This window comes from Vulpes vulpes, chromosome 3 (genome assembly GCF_048418805.1).
Source record: "Vulpes vulpes isolate BD-2025 chromosome 3, VulVul3, whole genome shotgun sequence".
In the NCBI taxonomy this organism is placed as follows: Eukaryota; Metazoa; Chordata; class Mammalia; order Carnivora; family Canidae; genus Vulpes; species Vulpes vulpes.
Genome location: NC_132782.1, coordinates 108,893,191 through 108,914,755, shown reverse-complemented (window position 1 = coordinate 108,914,755; position 21,565 = coordinate 108,893,191).

Below are 21,565 nucleotides of genomic sequence, written 5' to 3'. Positions count from 1 at the left end.
TGATTAAACTCTTTACTCTTCTAATCGTCTTTTCACTGAAAGACAGACTTCTTTAGCTTCTAAAAATATTTACATGGTATGGGTATCTGGTTTTTCTTGTCACCTGAGTTCCATTGTTAAATTCCAAGGTAGAGAACCAAACAAGGATAGCATCATAGTCTTGAATTAAAACCCTCTCAAGGGTGGCTTTCCGGAACACTTCTCAGAATTTTGGCAGGAACACAGCAGATGTGAAGCCTCTGTTCACAAATGGCCCCCAACTAGTTTTCAGAATGTATTAACCTTCCTGTTAGCACGTCCTGAAGGCTCTCTGTGTTTCAGCATTTATTGGTGATGTCACTGAATTCATGGTTCGTACTGTTTCTTTCCAGGGCTTCGGTAAAAAAATCACAAAAAATAGTCAACAAATAGCTCTTGAGCAGTCAAGTCAGGCAAATAATGAATTGTTTATGTACATGAAGGACAGTGATTTTATCTTGGAATCTGAGTGTTAGTGGTTACAGCCCCTTTATAAAATGCCTGAGTATATTTTCCTGGTCAGTATTTTCATTTCCACTCTTCTAATCCAACAGGGATGTTAGGGTCATAATTAGATTTTACCACAAACCTAATAATGATTAGTAATATTCTTACTGAAGAAAAGCAACAAAATATAAGACAGTTCACAGTGAACTCTGCAGGACAGGTTTGTGAAAGGAAAGAAGTCATATTCGGGCCTTAGCTTTTGATTCATGTTTTAGGACAAAATTGATTTAAAAAGCTTTTGTGGTTCTTCTCTTAGACATATAGCTTCTAAAGGAAGTCTTGGAAAGATTCTATAGTCTGGAAATATTTCAAATGTTATTTTTTTTTCATGAAAACAAAAATCTCCAGTGGCATTTTTAAAAAATTAGCTGGCATAAGTCTCTAACATTCTTCATTGAGTGAATATTTGGCATCATCTGACCGGTCATTAAATGAGTCCCTTTATTAATTCCCATATAGAAATATGCCTCACTTATGGGACCTATGGGTGGCTCAGTCAGTTAGGCATCCAACTCTTAGTTTTAGCTCAGGTCATGATTTTTTAGGGTCATGGAATCGAGCCCCGCATGGGGCTCTGAGCATGACTCAGAGTCTAGTTGGGATTCTCTTTTTTTTTTTTTCTTCTGCTCCTCCTCACCCCCCTGCTCCTCTCCCTCTCTTAAAAATAAAATTAAAAAAAAGAGAAAAAAGAAAAAGAAATATAGCTTACTTAAAGGCCACAAGGAGACAGATCTCCAAACTTGTCTTCCTACTCGTCTTGTATTGTCCATACCCCTACAAGGTGGTGAAACAATATTTTATTCTTGTCCAGACCCTTGTCCTTCTGTTTAGAGGAAACCATAGCTAAGTCATTCAGCATTTTCCCGTCCATTTGGGGATCCAGTTCAGAAAGGGAGGATGGGGGAAGAAAAATTAAATAGAAATTGTGACTTTTTTGGCAAACATAGATGATAGGTGCAGCCACACCATCTAAAGCAGATAGGACTGTCTCAGTTGGCAATCCCTGAGAGCAGACCCTGAGAAAAAAAAAATTAAGTGCAAGTACTTTTAGTTGGGAGTTGAAGAAAATACGAGACACCAGATACCAAGTAAGGAACTAAGATAAAAGAAGTTAGATGATGAAGTGTGTATTATCAAGTCTGTTACCACGGTGGGTGACTGGAGATTAATCTCCCTGGAGATTCTGGTAGCCAGTGTGGGACAGCTCATCTCCATGTTACCCTACCCAACGGATGACCAACTCCTTTCCACCATTGGCTGAGAGACACTTGGGAGCATTGTTAGTTCCACAGGTCTTCCAGCCTGCCACATAGTGGGCAAAGTGGAAGCTGGTGGCTAAAGAAAGCCCCCAGGCCATCGAGGCATTGCTTGTACGTAGAAGTCTGGGCACCTTTCACTGAAATGTTAAAGGTGAGGGGACATGGGCAAGGCATCAACCTTTATTCAGAGGGTACACTTTTGGGTTTCCCTTGAGAGAGATTGTAATGGGCCTTTGGATCTTAACTGTATCACTTCTCTTGGGAACTCCATTTCCTCATCTTAAATGGGAATGATGGTGTGGGATGAGGGGGCATTGGAGGGAAATGAGAGGACACCCTAGGTTCACAAATTCCCTACTGTCCCATCCTCCTGAAGCATGCATGTGCTCATACAGAACACTCCCAGCAATGACTTCACTAACTTGCGTCTCCACTAATAGATAACTTTGAAGATCCTTCTTCAAATTCTTGATTAGGATCTAAGACTCATCGATATCTCTCCCTGGATTAAAGTTTCAAATGCCATCTACAGCCTCATGAAATTGCACCTGAATGCAGCAAGATGAGCGTCAAACTACTTTGCCACACAGCACAGGGTTTTTTGTTTTTGTTTTTTTTTTTTCTCAGATGCAATCACCAGTTTAATCGTGTTCACATTTGTGAAGGGAGAGCTTTTGGTGGGTAATGCACTTTAAGAAATTTGAGGAAAGATAAACCCAAATGGAAATATATTATCTCAGCCCTCAGCCGTGTTGCACTTCATTATTGTTATGTTACCATTTGCTGGAATGGTTATCTGTCTTATAATTCATTCGTAAAAGTGGAGACAACAAAGTTGAAAATCAAAGTAAGTGGAACATGGCCTGACAACGCTGCTGTGAACCTCCCATAACCCCAGTCCCAGGTGGCAACCACATCTTTGACAACACTCGGAGTCCTGCTCAGCCAGTTTCATTGTATCTTGCAAGGGTTCCAGCTACCATCTGCCTTGAGTGAAAAGAATCTTACCTGCTTTTATAGCCTGGCGGTTATTACACTAGATTCAAATCTTATTATTTGACTGACTGCCCATTCTTCAGGATCTTGCCAAAGGAAAAAGCAAAACAAAAAATGGCAATTTGTTTTAGAAACAAATTTGTTTAGGTACATAATACCTAAATGGATGTTCAGCCAAATGGATATATCTTGTGGCTAGACTTCATCTCTAATGGGACTGAGATTGTCACACACGGCTTCATATTCTTTTGCCAAAGCCCTCTCCTGAGAGTCTTGGGGAGCTCAAAAGGCAATTTGAGGAAGGGGGTGATTTGAGGAAGGGGAGGATCTTCCCAACCACAGGGTGGAGAGCTGGCAAAGTCACAGGGAATCTCTGCCCAGCTTGGAGGGCCTAGTTAGTGTTGGTGCCTAAATCTGAACCCCCAAAACAGCGACACACAGACATGGCCCTGACCTCAAGGAACTGAATGGGTAGCATACATGTGAGACAGAAAGTAGAGATGTGTGCATGTGTTCACTTCTACTGAGAAGGAACAGCCGGCTCCAGCATTGCGAGTATTCAATAGCAAAACTCAACTGAATAAAAGTTAAAGAGCAAATTGGCTTTATTCATGAACCCAGCAGCATCCCACCTAGCGAACAAAAAGAAGCTCTGTCAAGCTATAGAAAGGGACAAAATTTTTAAGTCAGGGAGAAAGTGTTGGGGGGAATAGAAATTATTAGCAAAGAATACATTGTTTTAGACAAGGCCATCCTCCTAAGAGGAAAGGAAGGGGTCTATTAGTGAATCTCTCAGTGTTGACCAGGAAATTCCATATCCACTGGTTACAACTTCCATTCCTGCCAGTTGAAACTGCAGTCAGGTTAGGTATTAAGTCTCAGTTTGCTAATGTAGGGGCCTTAGCCTAGGGCCATCATTTTGGACCTGTGGGTTTCTTTTTAAAATGGGGTAAGTCCTAAGGCAGGTAGGAGAAGGGGAGATATTCAATACAGGTCAGAGAGGACTTCATCCAGAGGGTGACTTTTGAGCTGAAAAGACGTAAAAGAGAGGTAGTGGGGAAAGAAAGTGGACAGAGGGAGCACAGGAGTGAAATCCCAGAGGCAAGGCAAGGCAATGCATTTTTTTATTGAGATATGATTGACATGCAACATTATATTAGTTCCAAGTGTACAGTATTGTGATTCCGTCTTTGTATATATTCCACAGTGACCACCGTAATAGCCTAGTTAACACCCATCACCACACCTAGTTTTATGTGTTTTTTCTTATGTTAAGAACTTTTAAGATTTCTACTCTTAGCATCTTTTAAATATACAATACAGAATTATTAACTATAGTCATGGTGCTATACCCAAGGTGCCCAGGATATATTTATTTTGCAACTGGAATTTTGTACCTTTTGACCATCTTCTTCCATTTCACTTACCCATCACTCTGCCTCTGTCAGCCCACCTATCCATTGTTTGTATTTATGAGTTCATTGTTTTGGGGTTTTTTTCTGGAAAGAAAAATTATGCATTGTCTTGCACTTAATGCATTTTTCTGGGAAGGGTAATATTTATGGGAAGGGTAGTACTATGGCTAAAGCATTGTCTTTCCTCTACTTCTTAGATGGTGCAAGTAGAGCTGGGAAGTTCAAGGATTGACCAAGGTTATGGGGTTAAAATGCATAGAACTCCAGCCTTAGAGTTTATAACCCAATGCTCTTTCCACTACACCACCCTCCTCCCCGATCCTGCGGAGTGACTGTAATGTTAGGACCCACGTCGCTGACTCTTGTTCAGCTAGTATTCACTCCTGTCTTCTGCCTCAGTTACACAGGGTGAGTGTAAAGTTGGAAGGGAAGAGAAATGAAACCTCCCAACTCGGGGCAAAGGCACCATATGTCTTCCAACTCCTGGGCACGATGGGGAGTCTCTTTAATGACTTTCCTCATTCTACCTCCCCCCCTCACCCTGGCATCTCCGTGTTGGCTGCACATATGGTGCCTCTCCCTTCTCGAGGAATTGCTTCTACTGATATCATTTCCTGTCACAACCTTAATATTCTTTTAATGTACTTCCATTGCTTGCTGCAGAGCTAATCTGTTATCCCTTGTTATGGAGGCCTCATTCCAAATGCCAGAGCAGAGGATCGTGTCTCTGAGCTAAGAGCGACACTTTCTTTGTGCGTCTGTCGGTTTCAAACCTTGACTTTTAAATGATGTACATAATTGTCTGGGTTGTGAAATTTCGAGTTTGTATAAGGGATGACTATATTAGTCGGTCTGGGTTGCTTACCATTACTGGATATAACAGCAAGAACAAAAATATATACTGTTTTAAAAAATAATAATTCTACATAACTGCAAACTCTAACTATAGAGTATACTACAGGTAAAGGTGGATCAAGGACCAAGGTTTTCTCCACCCCTCCATTCTGCCTTCCACAGTGTTTGGTTTAACCTTATCAGAGGCACAGAGCTGATTACAAAATGTTTGCCAGCTGTAACCAGGATTACAAGTTTCCCAATTTGTAACAAGCAAGAGAGGAAACTTCTCCATCCAAAGGTCTTGGAAATGTCTCAGTCCCTTTGGCCTGAGGTGCACCATGTGCCATCTATGTCATGTGACCAGGGATAGGAAATGTGCTTATTGGCTTAAGACCAACCAATCAAAACCTCTGATTCAGACCTTTACCCATCACTCTGGATAAGGAAAAATAGGTGCTGGAGAGGCCACCAGTGTCCCAGCATGGGCTTGGGGGAGTCATTATCAGAAATTAGAACCCCAATGCCTACATTTCACTATCAACCCCATCACTTACCATCTGAGTGATTTTGAGGACATCACTTAATCTCTGTATGCATCCTTTTCCACATTCATTAAGTAGAAGTCATGTAAGAAGAAACTAATTTTTATAAGGCAAATTCTTACTGTGGCATTCAAAGCCTACTTCATTCAACATCCTCTCTAAAGTTCACATTTAGTGCTACATCTTGATGCTCCTTAACTGCATTCAGCCATCCAATAGCAACAGGAGGCAGGTAGAGGCTGTTGCTCCTGTCCTACATATGACAAAACCAAGGTTCTAAGTTACTGAGCGATTTGCCTGCATTGGACAAACAAATCAATTGACAAAGTTGGTCTGGGCTCAGGGACCTTTCCAATGTGGAGTACAGGTACTTGAGTTCTTATTGTTGATGCTGTTGTTGTTGTTGTTGTTAAGATTTTATTTATTTGAGATGGGGGGTGGGGAGGGGTAGAAAGAGAAGTATAAACAGACTGTGCTCTGAGCATGGAGCCTGACTCAGGACTCGATCCCACGACCCTGAGATCATGACTTGTGCTGAAATCAAGAGTCAGACCCTCAACCGACACAGCCACCCAGGCCCCTTGAGTTCTTGATGTTTTTCCCAAGGCTCTAGATCTGCCCTAATATAATATCCACAAAACACATGGAGCTCCTTAAATTTCCATTAATTCCTTTTTCATAGAATTAAAACATCAGTGTCCCAGTCATACTAGCCACATTTCAAGGACTCAACACCACATGTAGCTAGCAGAAACCATATTGGTCATGACAGAGGTAAAAAAATCTCCACCATCCTTGAAAGTTCTGTCAGTTGGTCTAAACCAATGTACACAGTAAGTGCTTAATATCACGTTGTGTTTTTTCACAGGCAATGAATGGAGGTAATAGGTACTTAGTCAATATCCTTTCATCACCCTGGTTAGGTTAAAATGTAAGTACATTCAAACAGTGGTAGGATTTAACACAACAGAAAGAATCAGTAAGAGAGAGGATACTGCTGACCCCGCAAAACCCTTTGTGTGTGCATCACATAGGTGTCCTCATATTAAATATTAAAATAAAATAAGAAAATAAGGAGAATTGTTTGATTCCGTGAGAAGCAAATCGCACTTTACAAAAGTTTCAGATTCTCTCTCTGCCTTCTTCCCAGCCCCGTCTTTTCTTTCTGTTCTCCAAAGATCACTGTCTTTTGCAACAAGGAAGGTCTAGCATATAGAAATGGTAAGCAGAAGGGGCTTGGCAATTTTAATACACACAGGGAAAGCTGCAAGGAACCTGGCATCCTACTTTAGAATGATTTGGAACCATACTGCCATTTCCATGCCAGACCATGTTTTTATAATTAGCTGCTCTAAAAAGGACTCCATCCTCAATGCGTGTTGTGATTTGGGGACATGCCGCATACAAAGAGGTTCTGTGGCAAAGGAAACATTACAAGACCTCTTCTGTTTACGTTCCCTTCCTTTTCTCCTTGGCTTATCTTCCTCACAAAGCCTTGGATGTGTCTTTCGTGTTATGTGGGGGTGGAGGGAGGCTTGAAAGTGGCAAATTGTCCAGCCAAGTGGAGGTGTCATCAAGTGAGAGGAACATTGCCTCTTGTTAATCTATTACCTGGACGGCCAAGACCGTCACTGGATGCCACACACTCAGCCTCTGTTTCCCTAAAGCAGCATCTGGCTCCCTGGCTGGTCCTCCCCAGCACGTGCGCAGAACGGCAGCTGGGTTTCTCTGGCTGCTGACAAGCTCTGAGTTGCTCCCTGTCTCCAGGAGCCATTTTCTTGGGTTCACCTTTGACCTTTGGCTCACTTCCATCCATTTTTCATGAAGATTTTATGTGTCTCTGATCACCCCTTAAAAAAAAAAGGATGAGGCAAATGAATTCTTCACGTGCATCTCCTATGTCTATGTGCAATATATTTTAGAGCGGTTGGTGGGCAGAGCAGGGCTTTAATGTCCTCTGCATCAGGGGGGAAAAATGTGTTGGTCTGAAAGAAATGTCATGCCAGCAGCTTGTTGTCTCCTGAGCACTTGCAGAATATCGCTCTTTAAATAACCCTGGACAACAATGTGACATCTTTAGGGATAAACAGATAAAAGGAAAAGCAGAACAAACTGAACAAACAAAAGTAGGTCTTAAGAACTATATGTATAAGGTGATTATACCTGTAACTTCAGTTCGAATTGGAAAAACTTTGACAGAGTAGGATCCCAGGTGTAAATGTGAGTTTACCAATCCCAATCCCAGAACTTTAATACAGCCAGGCAGAGAGGAGTAAAAACCACCCACCCCCCCCCATAACCATGGTGGCTGGGCGTGCAGTTGCAGGATGCCATTTGGACAAAGCAGGTGTTCTGTGCAAACTTTAATTATGGAAATCCAGACAAACCAATACTTCCCTCTTCTGCCATTGGATTGGCCACCAAGTATTATTTAAAATGAAGTGGTGGCACAGTTTCAATGAACAAATCTATTTATTATAGCTGAGTGACCTTCTGTTTCCCAGTATTGTGGACCTCTGGTGCCTGATAGGAATTCAGATTCCTCTGAGTTTCTGGCTTGCACTTAGAGTAGAATTTGGAATCCCAGAGATTTGGGCTCTATTTTAATAGGGGGCCTGTTTGAATGTACTAGTACTCTGGTAGAATTTCCACGTAGAAATGGATTATACTTCTAAGAAACACAGGTCAGGGGCACCTGGGTGGTTCAGTTAGTTAAGCGTCCAACTCTTGATTTCAGTTCAGGTCATGATCTTGGGGTCATGAGACCAAGGCCCGTGTTGGGTTCTGTGCTCAGTGGGGAGTCCGCTGGAGATTCTCTCCCTCTGGCCCCCCTCCACAGTATGCATTCTCTCTCTCTCTCTCTAAAATAATAAATAAACAGACCTTTAAAAAACTAAAATGAAAAAACATAAGTCACAGTAAAATGACTTTTAAAGATGTGATACCCCAGAACACAACTCCCAATATCTTAACTATTAACCTGGCTTCCAGAGACATTGACCACTTAGCACAAGATCTACTGGAGCAGAAGGAAACCTTTGGAGGAGATGGTTATATTCATGGCATAGGTTGTGGTGATGGATTCATGGGTGTATACTTATATCCAAACTCATCAGGTTGTACCCATGAAATATGTATAGCTTTTTGTATGTCAATCATACCTCAGTTGGGTGGGGTTGTTTGTTTGTTTGTTTAGGTAGTTTTTTTTTAAAGACACTGATCAACTTTGAAATAGCACCATACAAATAATAAGAGAGTTATTATTTAAAATGCAAGTAATAATTTTTAAAATGTTGACTTGACACTGGATTGGAGAATGATGTGACATGTTGAGAAGCTACACCAAAGGAAAGCAATGATCTTGAAAACTGCCTCTGAGATAGAGTCCATCATGCAGATGGGGAGAGAAGTGTGAACCCGATTCTCCTCTTCTTTTTTCTTCACACTTCTCCCCATCACACTCGAGAGCCTTGATGGAGGAGAGGGAAAAGTCTCGTTCTTGGATCACCTGAAGGTGTAGCTTCTTCTCCATCTGTCTTTGAGACTGCAGGAGAGACAATAAACCCTGGGAGCCTCCCACTAGAACACGCTTCCTTTCCCCTGTTGCCCCATGCCTAACTCCCCATGCAACTCAACAATGATGACAAGGTGATTACATAAATGAAAGACATAAGGGCAAAATCATACTAGTATCACAGTATTGGTATTTCTATTCATGAGGACAAAGAGCTTAACAAATTGAATAGTAATAGCAATAGAACAGAGCTTGGAGGTCACATGATTCAGCCTTTATAGACAACTGATTTGTTCTAGGATTCATAGTAACCGATAGACAAAATTCCCAGTCCATGACACTCAAGCTACAAAGAGATGGGATTCACTGACTGGTGCCCTGGTTTACTGATTGGTTGACCCATGTATCTAACAAATACCTACTATGGCTTAGACCCTGTTCTGGTCAATGGGACTCCCCGGAGAAAGAATACATAATCTCTATCCTCAAGAAAGTCACTGTATGGAAGAAGAAATGCACACACATGCACACACACACATAGCTGGTTCCTCATGAATAAAGATTGGAATAGGAATGTGTGCCAAGTGTTGAGACTTCACAAGGAGGTAGCACTGATGGGATAGCAAAGAAACCTCACAGCATCCTTAAAACCATAGCATCTTCTTCCAGGCCTTGTACAGAGCACTGATGGAGCTGGGCCAACATTTTGCAAGGGGGGCGGGAATGCCAAATGCCACACAAAAGGTCCAAACAGGGAATGAAGATTTGTAGGGGAGCCAGAATGCCCCTAGCGGGTGGAAATCAGAAGGCCTTCCTGGAGGAGGTGATATCTGATGTGCTTCTGAAAGGATCTCCAGAACTTCCTAGCAGACACAGAGCCCTGGGGTGCCAGGCCTGGGAAGATCCCAGAGCAAATAAACAGTAACGCATTTGGTTTGATTTTTGTCCCTGTCTTTTTGGTGCACATGGCATTATTAAGTTTCTAAACATAAACATATTCCTTTTAAAATCCATCTTCAAAGCAGACTGGAGTTCCAGGCCCATGGAGACTTGACATATCAAAAGAAACTTGCTGACGCAAACCGCAGTACAGAGCTTGATCTATCCTAATATACAATTTTAATGTTTCTCATTTTGCAGCCTTGCCAGCTACCATCTATCATCTGCTGTCACATTTAAGTTTCCTAAATTACTGCTTTTTAACTTTTGTCACTTATTCAGCAAAGAGATATATTCTAAAGGCTGGCCTCCCTCCAGCCCACCCTTGTGATTGTATCTTAATATTAATCGTGAGGGAAGGAGAAATAGAGATCTTTGCTCTATTCAGAATAAGGCAGGATTTGTTTTATTTTCCCTGGTTTCAAATCCCAGCGTCAATTTAATTATGTCACCTCTCAATGGTTTAGGGCAAAAAAAAGAAACTGGTGAGAATTGGGAGAATAGAATGTGTTGGGAGTTGTAATTATGGAAATGAGAGAGAGAAAATAGACTTTTTGGAATATTTGTGGCCAAGGGATCAAAGGAAATAGTTCCCACCTCTTCAAGATGTGGGTGAGGAGAGCCTTGGTGCTGGAAAAGAAATAAGTGTGGTGTCCGCTGCATGTAACCGTCTTCTGCCTCTTATTTGATCTGCAGCTGTTCAACCGTATAGCTGCCTTGGTGCCAGGACTGACTTTCTGGGCCAATTTTGTCCTTTTCAAACATGTGGAAACGTCCACTGGTGGGCAAGGTTATGAGGCAACCACAGGATGGTCTGAAGTAACAACACTTACCATAAGATGACATATGCTCTCCTTTCCCCAAAACTAATTCTAGCTCACACCTGCCTTTTCCAATCTCCAATATGCCACATGGTTGGCATTCTCCTTTACTCCTAAAAGTGTCCTGGTTGGGGGGACCTGGGTGGCTTGGTCAGTTGAGCATGGGACTCTTGGTTCTGGTTCAGGTCATGATCTCAGGGATGTGGGATCGAGCCCCATGTGGGGCTCCACACTCAGTGAGGAGGCTGCTTGAGGTTCTTCCTCCTCTCCCTCTGCTCCTCTCCCTCTCATGTTCTTTTTTTCTATATCTAAAATACATAAATAAAATATTTAAAAAACATTTTTTAAATTGTTTTGGTTTGGGCAATAAATTCTATGGTCACCTGACTCATAGATAAAATAGCCCTAGCAGCTAGAAACAGAAGCACTAGGTGGCCTTGAGCCACGCTCCAGTGTTGGTGGACACAGCCAGTCTGTCTACTTACCTGCGGTCATGAGGGCACTTCCTGTCCAGGTTGCTCTGTGTGACCAGGTTAGCAACCTTAAACCTGAGATGCTGCTTGAAATAGTGCCCTGTGCTTTTCAGAGTAGTCGTTGGGTACTATTATTGAAAGAAACTCATTTAGGGACAAGGCATAGAGTCAGTAAGTGAGACTTGTCCAGTGGGAAGAATAGGCTCAATGATCAACTCCTGGTTTCTGTTCATTGACTCTGTTAGAGGTACCACAGGCTCCCTGTCCATGTCTGACAAAGAAGCGAGGACTTCTGGTCCCACCTGAGATGGAGTGAGCGCCCTCTGTGCTATCTCCCCTGCTGCCCACAACTCAGACACTTCAAACAGAATATATACACAAAGAAACTATTTGAAGTCACTGAAAAATAAATGATTACAGGAAAATTATTTTTAATTTTAAAAGGGAAATCCTTTAAAATTTTTTTAATTTTAAAAAGGAAATCCTTCCACTTTCCTCCCACAGGCATAGTTTATTTGTTAAGATCTATTTTTTAAATGGCATCAAACTATATCTTGCTTTGGGGACTTTCCCCCAAAATTATGCTCCAAAGTCTAACCCATGGTGATGTATTTAACATTCATCGTTGTGGCGTGAATATGGCGTGAATATTGTGGCTACAATATATCCATTGTAGGAATATACCACAAATTATCTATTTCCTCTTTCTAGAATTTAGGTTGTTTCCAGTTCCATTTGCTTATGTATTTGTTTTGCAATAGATTATGTTGCCGTGGACATTCTTGTACCTGTTTCTGGGGAAGGAGGGGGCACATGTGATAACATTCTCCCTGAAATAAAAATATTAGGTGCAAGATTGCCAAATTGTGGACTATATGGAGATGTTACAAGGTAATGCCAACTTATTTTCCAAGGTATTTGGATGAAATTGCTCTCTTATTGAAAGAGCACGAACCATTCCTGCTTATGCATATCCTTTTTTACTCTTATAACTGTTAGATTTTTTCCCCCAATCTGTTGGATATAAATATTATTCTCATGGAGACTTGATTTGCATTTACCTGCTTTCTACGTTTTTTTTTTCATATCATGGAAAAACATTAAAATTAGAATATTTAAACCTTATTCTGTAATAAGTTGCAGTAAGGCTTTTCTAGTCTGGAAGTGACTGGCCCAGGAGATCTGGACATTGCAAATGCCCTGTGGAAATACCAAGGGCTGAGAGAATCAATATTTCATCCACTGAAAAATTATATAAAGAATAAAGTATAGGGGCGCCTCAGGGGCTCAGTCGGTTAGGCATCTGCCCTCAGCTCAGGTCATAATGCCAGGGTGCTGGGATGGAGCCCCACTGCACATCGGGCTCCCTGCTCAGTGAGGAGCTTGCTTCTCCCTCTGCCTCTCCCCCTTACCTGTGCTCTCTCTTTCTCTCTCTCTCTCTCTCAAATAAATAAATAATGTCTTCTTTTTTTTAAAAAAAAAAGAATAGAAATTGCTGTTTGGAAGAACTGGGGAATTGTCTAAAGGGACAATTAATTACCTACATGAGAGTGACAACATCCATGTGCACACAGATTATTTCAGGTGTTGGTGGAAGTTCAAAGGATAAAAAGTCCTTCAGAGGAGGCCATTTCTCTGACTTTTGTCCTGCTAAGTCTAGTGGAAAGTACAGTTGTAATAGACGTGGGTCCTTAGCATCACTGAGGCCCTGTACTTCAGGCTCCGGATCTCCCAGCCCTGGAATTCCTGTTTCATGAGAGAAATAAATCTGTATTTCTCAAGGCTATTGTTAGTGGGATCTTTTGTCGCAAAGATCCCAACCTATTTCTACCTGGTATAAGTCTCAATATTTTTTGGGTACTTACTATTATCCTGGCACTGGATACCTGATTTAATTTGTATTCAATGAATAGGGAAGAAATACATACAGTTGCTGTCACTACACAGTGATATGTATGAAGGAAAGGTAGTGGTAATAATATCCATCACTGGGGCACCTGGGTGGCTCAGTTGATTAAGTATCTGATTCTTGACTTTAGCTGAGGCCATGATATCAGAGTCGTGGGATCGAGCCCCAAGTTGGGCTCTGCACTCAGTGGAGAGTCTGCTGGAGATTCTCTCTCTCCATCTCCCCTTGCCCTCTCCCCTGTGCACTCTCTCTCTCTCTCTCTCAAATAAATACATAAATCTTTAAAATAGTATCTATCACTACTAAGAGCCTCCTATGTGTCAGATGTTTTATACCTATCATCTTTAAGATTCTGATATCAAGTGTGAGGGTAGCCTAGACAAGTCACTTGATGCTGAGCCTCATGATACTGTCTTACCTGGATCACTCAATAAATTGGTTGTGAACTGATGTTTGAGACAGGTAATCAAGGCTTCAAACTCCACACTCTGCCTCCTCAGACTTTTCCATCCATCCACTCTACCATTCTATCTGCCTCACGTTGCCTAACCTGATGAGGAAAATTACTGGGACATGATGATGTGGATCATTTGAGATTGTGTCTAGGAGTGGTCAAGTATAAAATGATACTTTAATACTGGTAATTCAAGACAAAAGCTACTGGCAAGATCTGCACTAACTACAAATGGCGCATCGGTATAAGGTAAGTATCTCCGTAGGTGGGTGTCCATGCATTCTGGCTTCCCTGGAGTAGTCCTGATTTATACCGTCTTCCCATTCAGCTAGTGGCTTATTTCACCTTCAAAAGTGTCCCAGTTGGGCCATACAAAGTTTTGCTTCATACAGGAAATGCCAGGATGACACTCAGCCTGAACATCCAGGTACATGAAAGTCATGGTTTCCATTGAGAACAGATCTGTTCTAGACTCATGTTTCCACTTAGTTGTCATCAACACACTTCTTTGGTGTCTATTGTGAAGATAAAATGGCACCGTGGGTGTTTGCACATTCCTCTGTTTTTCTGCAGCTGACTTTGTCAAAGAGAAAACAGTGTGTTGGGGATTTTTCTTCAACTGAAAATTATTTGAAGGTGCAAGAAACTCCTCTAAGTACTAATTTAACACTCCAATCACAAACGAAGGGTTCCCACTTTGCAATCAGCTTCCCAGAGTCTTGAAGAATTTAAGGAGCTCTCCAGCTCCTATAGATTGCCCAGCACTATAGCATTTCGAGATGCTGCCAACATACAGATGTCTTTGATTCTGAAAGGCAGGGAATACATGGGCATTGAAAAAGAAAACCCCCACCCTGTATTTTAGTCTTACCTGAAGCAGTGACACATAATAGTTAGGTTTTTTAATTGAATGTGAGATTAGAGATATTGAGATAAGGGGCTAGATCACCACTTGGGGTTAAGAGGGGGGGTGGTTTCTGAAGTCAGATTGCCTAGGTTTGAATTTAGATTCTTCCATTAACTGTTCATGTGACCTCATCCATGTTATGTCTCATCTATGAAATAGAAATTAATTAATGTGAAATAGAAATTATAATAAGACACAGAGATTGGAGTGAAAATTCTATGATAGAATGCAGACAATGCACTTGGGACAGGACCCAACTCACCATAAACTCTCATTCTTGCCATCATTAACTTAAAGCCAGAGGCAGCCAGCTTAACACAAGTCTGGATTCTGAGGATAAGGTTCTAATTCTGGGGAAAGTGAGTATAAATGTCTCTCTCCTTATTCATATTACAATTATTGGAAACTTCTATCCATGAAACATCAAAATGCTATTTCTATCTCACCCAACCTCCCCCATCACCTGTTGCCAGTCTGGTCTGAGCCACCATCACCTCCACCCTTTACCTTCCTTCCAGTTCATTGAACAGAGTAGCCAAAGTGACTTTCAAAAAGTAAATGTGGTCTTGATACTCTGCTGTATGAAGCCCTTCATTAGCTTGAGAGTGCTCTTTCATGGGATCAGCAAGACTGGGGTGTCCAAGCCCCTCAAACCTACATTATGTACCATCTCGCCTCATTTGCTATATGTGCTGGACACAATGCTCTAAACTCTTTAGTTGAGTCAAGTCCTCTTCCACTGAGGGACCAAAAACATGTTCCCTTTGCTGTCTCTCTGCTCTTCTCCTGTTAACATCTTACTCAAGATTCAAGTCTCAGCTTAAAAGATACTTCTCCCAAGGACACCTGGGTGGTGGCTCAGCCGGTTAAGCATCTGACTTTGCTTTCAGCTCAGGTCATGATCTCAGGTTTGTGGGATAGAGCCCTACATCGGGCTCTGTGCTCAGTAGGGACTCTGCTTGAGCTTCTCTCTCTCCTTCTCCCTCTGCCCCTCCCCCAACTTATGCTCTCTCTCCCACTCGCTCTCTCTCTAAAATAAATAAATAAATAAATCTCTTTTTAAAAAGGTACTACTTTCAGGACCCCCCCCCCTCCATTATTACTCAGACTCAGACACTTCTGCCACATGGTCTCAACGCTGCATTTCCTACATCTGTTCCTTACTTAACCTAATACAAACTATAGTTTCTGAAAGCATACCTCTAATTGAAAAAAAATGAAACAAAAATAAAATATCTCCATTAATTTTAATAGGATAAAGTATTTTGAGTTTTGAATAGATATATACAATACATACAAATTTTTCATGTCTAGTTTTTAAGAACATGCATATTTATATGTATGTATGTATATGTACATATGTTAATTAAATAATATAAATGTGACAAGCAATAGCTTGAAAGTAAATAGCCTCTAGTGAAATGCAATCTAGTGGAATCTGATAGAGATTTCACTGGTCAAAGGAGAAAAAATATTTGACAGTGGGTAGTAGTTGGCGGAGTGGTTAGGAAGAAGGGGTGTTCTTTGGAAGAAGCATTCTTATCTCTGTATCCATGTTCTAACATTTGGGGGAATTTGTAAGTATCTTCCAGACAAACTATACTTTAAAGTTATACCATGGAAAATGCATGTAAATCAAAATAAAAGCTAAACACAAAAGTGCTTTATAATGCACAGAAATAGCACTCATGTACAAAAGATGGATTATGTCAGATGCTACCTCTATCGCTCTCGCTCAGTGTATGCAAAATATTTGGGGGTTTATTGGAACATGGAGCACAATTCAAATCCGGTACCTGTGACATTCTGTAACTAGAAACTCATAAAGAGAGCAAACTATCATATCTAAATAGAACTTCTCATAGCACACTTATGTGTTTGTGTGTGAAAAACCATTACATTGGGAGAAGTTGTCATTAAGTTAAGGGTGGTATGAATTTTCAAAATGATACCACTTTATAAATTATAATTGCTGGCATTTTTAATCTTTTCACTTATTAATATAATTTAAAATAATATAAATTATTATTATATTATATATAATTATAATATTAATTATTATAATTATATATTAAATTAATTAAATATATTATAAACTGTATATTATAATATTATAAATTATAATAACATAATTATAAATAATATGTGCGTGTAACTATATAAATTATAATTTGCCACCTAACCAAAGTCGTTAACAGAGCAGTTCTTCCATAAGGTAATTCCACAATTCCACACGTAATTGTCTAAATGTTTACTATGCTGTTTCCACCACTAGAGAACAAACTCCGTGAAGGGAATTTACTTTTGTGTTCCTACACCTGGCACAGTGCAATAAACAAGGTCTTAGGCTGGAGTCTCATGGTGCAGAGATAAGAGCCAGGAAGAAAGAAGGTTGAATTGAGAGTAAAAAGTAAGTGAGTTGAGGGAGGACTGGAGAAAGGGAATATCTTGCGTCATTTCTAGAAAAGAAAGGGAAATAAAATATGTGCTGGACATATGTGTTGCCTGCATTATTTTAGTCCTAAAGAGCACGTATCTACTTAATTGCTAGATGCCTTAAATTCAAAAATAGGGAAGATGTCACCAATCTAAGAATAATGTCCTTTTTTGTTTCTCTGTCCATTACTATAACATCTGATTGTGATGGTCATTGGAAGGAGTAAAATGACTCAACAAATGGCTTGATTATCTCACAGGTTAATTTGTTACATAGAGCCTGTCATGTGCGCACTTAGCCCAGAGTGTGACACCACAGTGACAAACACACTGAACAATTTGAGAGTTTCATAGTATCCATCCCACTTCCAGCACATAGGGCTTGGGCAGCTCCTTTCCAATGTGCTTTCTTGGTCTTTGTGAGCAACATATTCAATTAGATTCAACAAATACCCTCTCTGTAGGTCAAAAACATTTTAACATGAGACCATGCTAGAGAAAAACCACAGCCTGGTGTCTCTTCCTCCAACGGAAACACAATGTGCAGAAACTTTGAAAATGACCTCCTTAATGAGACATTGGAAGCCAAGTTTTATTCAAGCGCCTTCAGATTCATAGCTGTTTTTCAATTGAGTTAAATCTCCCCATGCCCCGCCCCGGACCCCTGCCAAAAGAGAAAGAAACAAGTTTGACCTATCTTGAGCCAAAGTCACACTGTTCTGCTGTTAAGAATATGATTAGCTTCTGAAAGTGACTGATGCCCTGGGTTTTCAATCATGTTAGAATTCTGGAATAATGGAATTTCTTATGAGGTCTACAAAAAGGTCTGATAGACTTTCAATGGCGACTTCCTCCTCCTTCCTGGGAACTGAATTTACTTCTGCCAATCAACTGCTGTTTACTGCTCTGTGGATGTTCAGGCTTATAGTTTGGTCTGTGTCAAATGATCTGAAAATTAGTGGCACATCCAGTAACTCTCTTGAGTCCTAGTGTCAATTGATCTTTCCTTGATAGAAGTTCACTGGTTCCTCTAGCATTAAGATTTTATGCGAGTTGAATTTTTAAATGAGAATTGGTATCAGTCTAGAACATAGGTGAAGGGGGATCATATTGCCAAAATGGGAACCTGGATTTGAATCCAGTGTCCACCGCTGACATGCTGGGTGAATTTTCACATTGCTTTACCTCCATGTACTTTAATTTCCTTATCTGTAAGATGAGGATTATAGTACTATCTACTCAGGCAGCATTCTAGCAATACTAGTACAGATATACCAATGTTTCGCTTGCTGTTGCTATTGGTTTTTGAACTTTTGAAACAAAACACAAAACTCCAAAACCATCTTCCAATGAAGAAACTGCTTTGTATGACCATTCTAGCTTCACTTGAAAGGAGTAGCAATGTTGAGTTATGAGTTTATTTCCTTTAGAGTTAGAGGCATACTGTTGATAGGGATTGAGAAACACTGCCAGTTTCCAAATTACATGTACAAGAACGTTAAATGCTACACTTCTATTTTAAGCATACTTTCTGGAATAGGCTGTATGCCTCTATCAAATGAAGTTGTAATTTTTGGTTTGCATTTTGGTTGACTCCATTACCCTAGTAGCAGCTCTAAATACAAGGTAATATGAATTCTTAAAGAAGTTATACTCCAGTTTGGTTTCTAGCATGACTTAGCTTCTATCATATAGACCTTCTCATAAATAATAACTATTAATTCTGGATAAAGTGAAAAAACACTATATTAAAACACTTGGGAGAATGAAACCAGACAGATTCTTGAAAGGGGTCATCCCCTGAAAGGAAGATATTACCTTGGGTGAGTTTCCCAGCTTCCCAGCATCTAGCAGATGGCAGGCATCCTTCTGGGCCATGTCAGGTGACTGAAAGTCCAATAGAAAGTCTATGGTATGTCTTGCCTAACAAATCAGAGAATAGAATTTGGGCCAATTATAGCCATTGAAAAGTAAGGAGGGGTCCTGAAGAAGACAAAACATGAGAAGTGGAATGTAAGAACCTGTGTATAAACATTGCCTGAATATCTGTTGGACACTGAACCACCCCTGCAAAGGGCAAGTGCCACACAACCAAGCTAAAGATGAGATGAGTGAACAGAAACTCGAATTGCCTCCAAGAAGTAGAGTTTGCACTTTAAATCCAACCAGGTTAATTTTCTCCTAAAGCAAAAAAAAAGAAAAAAAAATCAACATGCTTTGGAGAAACAGAACAGGATTTAGAATTACAATAACACAGTATTGGCAATACCAACACCAGAAAGAAAAATGTGACTGATTCTTAAAAAAGAAAAAGACAATTCCTGGAGACCAATTGGAAATAATTAATAGTTTGGAAGTAGCAGAATTGTTTTATTAAAAATAAAATTTAAATGATTTTAATGTATCTATTACAACTATACCCAGTAATGTAAAGAAAATTATGTTAATAAGTGAAAAGATAAAAAATGCCAGCAAAGATGTATAAAGTCTTAAGAAGAAACAAATTGATACTTTACAACTAAAACATACAACATTTGAAATTAAAATACACAGAATGGATTTAACAGTTATATTAGAGATGTGCAGGAAAGAGTCAGTAAGCTTAAAGATAGGTCAGTATAAAATGTCCAATCTGGAAAAAAACCCGGAAAGATGAAAGATTGAAAAAAATGAACAGAGCCTCAGGCTGTAGGACAATATCAAAAGATCTAAAATATTGTAATTGGAGTGCCAGAAGGAGAGAAGAGAAAGAACAAGGCATGACTTTTTTTTGGAAGAAATAATGTCTACCCACTTTCTAAATTTGGAGAAAGATATAAATTTACAGATTAAAGACATTTAGTGAAACATATCTGAAGTAAATACAAAGAATACCACATCTAGACATGCAGACACATCAGGACCATACTGTGAACAGAAAAGATAGAGAGGGCAGCTTGAAAGCAGCCAGAGGAAAGAACACATTACATTCAAGAAAATTATTGCTGACTTCTTATGAGAAACAATGGGATCCGGAAGGCGGTGGAGCAAAGTTTTCATGAAAGTGTTGGAAAAAAAAAAGGAAAGAAAGAAACTATCAATACAGAATTCTTTTAAAATGTCCTTTAAAATTTAAAGTGAAATAAATCCATTTTCAGATAAAAAAAAAAAGCTAAGAATTGATTGGCAGCAGATGTACACAACAGGAAGTGCTCGAGGAAGTCCTCGAGTGCTTTTGGGTTGAAGCAAAACCGTACCAGTTGGTAACTTGGTCCTTTGGGAAGGAAGAACACTGGACATGGTTTGAATATTTGGGTGAATATAAAATACAATCCTTATCTTAATTTCTTAAAACTATCTATTTCAACATTTTACATAGTTCTTGACAGGAAACAGATCCTGAAAAATTTGGGGTTGAATAAAAAAAAAAAAGGAAGGTAAAGGGAGATCTGCTTCGAAAGAATAACTGCATGATCTTGGCTACTTTGGTTCTGATGAAGAGTATGTCATTCGAACTCAGACATGATGATTTTCTAAGTGAAAGGATCATTTCAAAGGCTGGTCTTGAATATCTCCTAAATACAAGGGACCTTGCAGGTGTTAAATAAATCGTCATATTGAGCAGGGCCCTGGCATGATAAACAGGTGGCATATCCAAAAAGGATGATGAAGGAGAGTTTTTGAATGAGCTCTTCATAGGGTGTGAGAAATCAACAAGGGACAGAGGAGTGTCCAGAAGCTGGCAACAAGAGGAATGCCATTGTCACCCATAGGGCACTCTGCTAGGGGCAAGTGAAGAAAGGAGTTACCAAGCCTGGCAGAAGCTAGAACTGTATAGTAAGCCTGCCTGGGCGAAGACATGACCTTGGATTGAGGAAATTGCCAGACCCCTGAGCACTAAACCATATCCCACCAGAGTCTAGCAGGAAGGAGACCTGGGGGGAAGACTGTGATCTCTCTCTTTCCTCTCCCTGTGTACCTGAGTGCCAGGTCCTCACTTGGTTCAACTGAATGAGGGACCAGAAGACAAGGAAGCCCAACTTAGCATACATATAGCCTCTTAGTGTTTCTGTGCACAGAGCAGAATGGAGACAGAAAGAGGATGGTGAAGGAGGACTCCAGCAGAGCAGACAAAGTCTTTATCCTTTGGTTTTGCAATCTAATCTAAAGAACAGGGCAATGGGGCCATGTCTTTATCAGCAACTACTCAAATCAGCCTGCATAGACGGATCTCTCTTGAGCTATTCTATAAAACCAACACTGATTCCCTAAATATGAGCATTTTCAATGCATAGTCAAGCAGGGTTTGACCTTAACATCTACTCCAACCTAGATATACTTCATCACCAAGGAAACAGGCTGAAAAAAATGAAAATTATTTGCCTAGGGTTATATAGTTAGTTATTGTGAGAACCAGGACTGGAACCAGCGTTTCTAAATCTCCCCTAGCCAGCATTTCATTCGGTACAACTCTGAGCATATAAATGTGGGCATTTTATTCTGATTGCCAGGGGAGGGGGGATCCCTTCCATCCTGGTTGTACATTAATTTGCCATTTC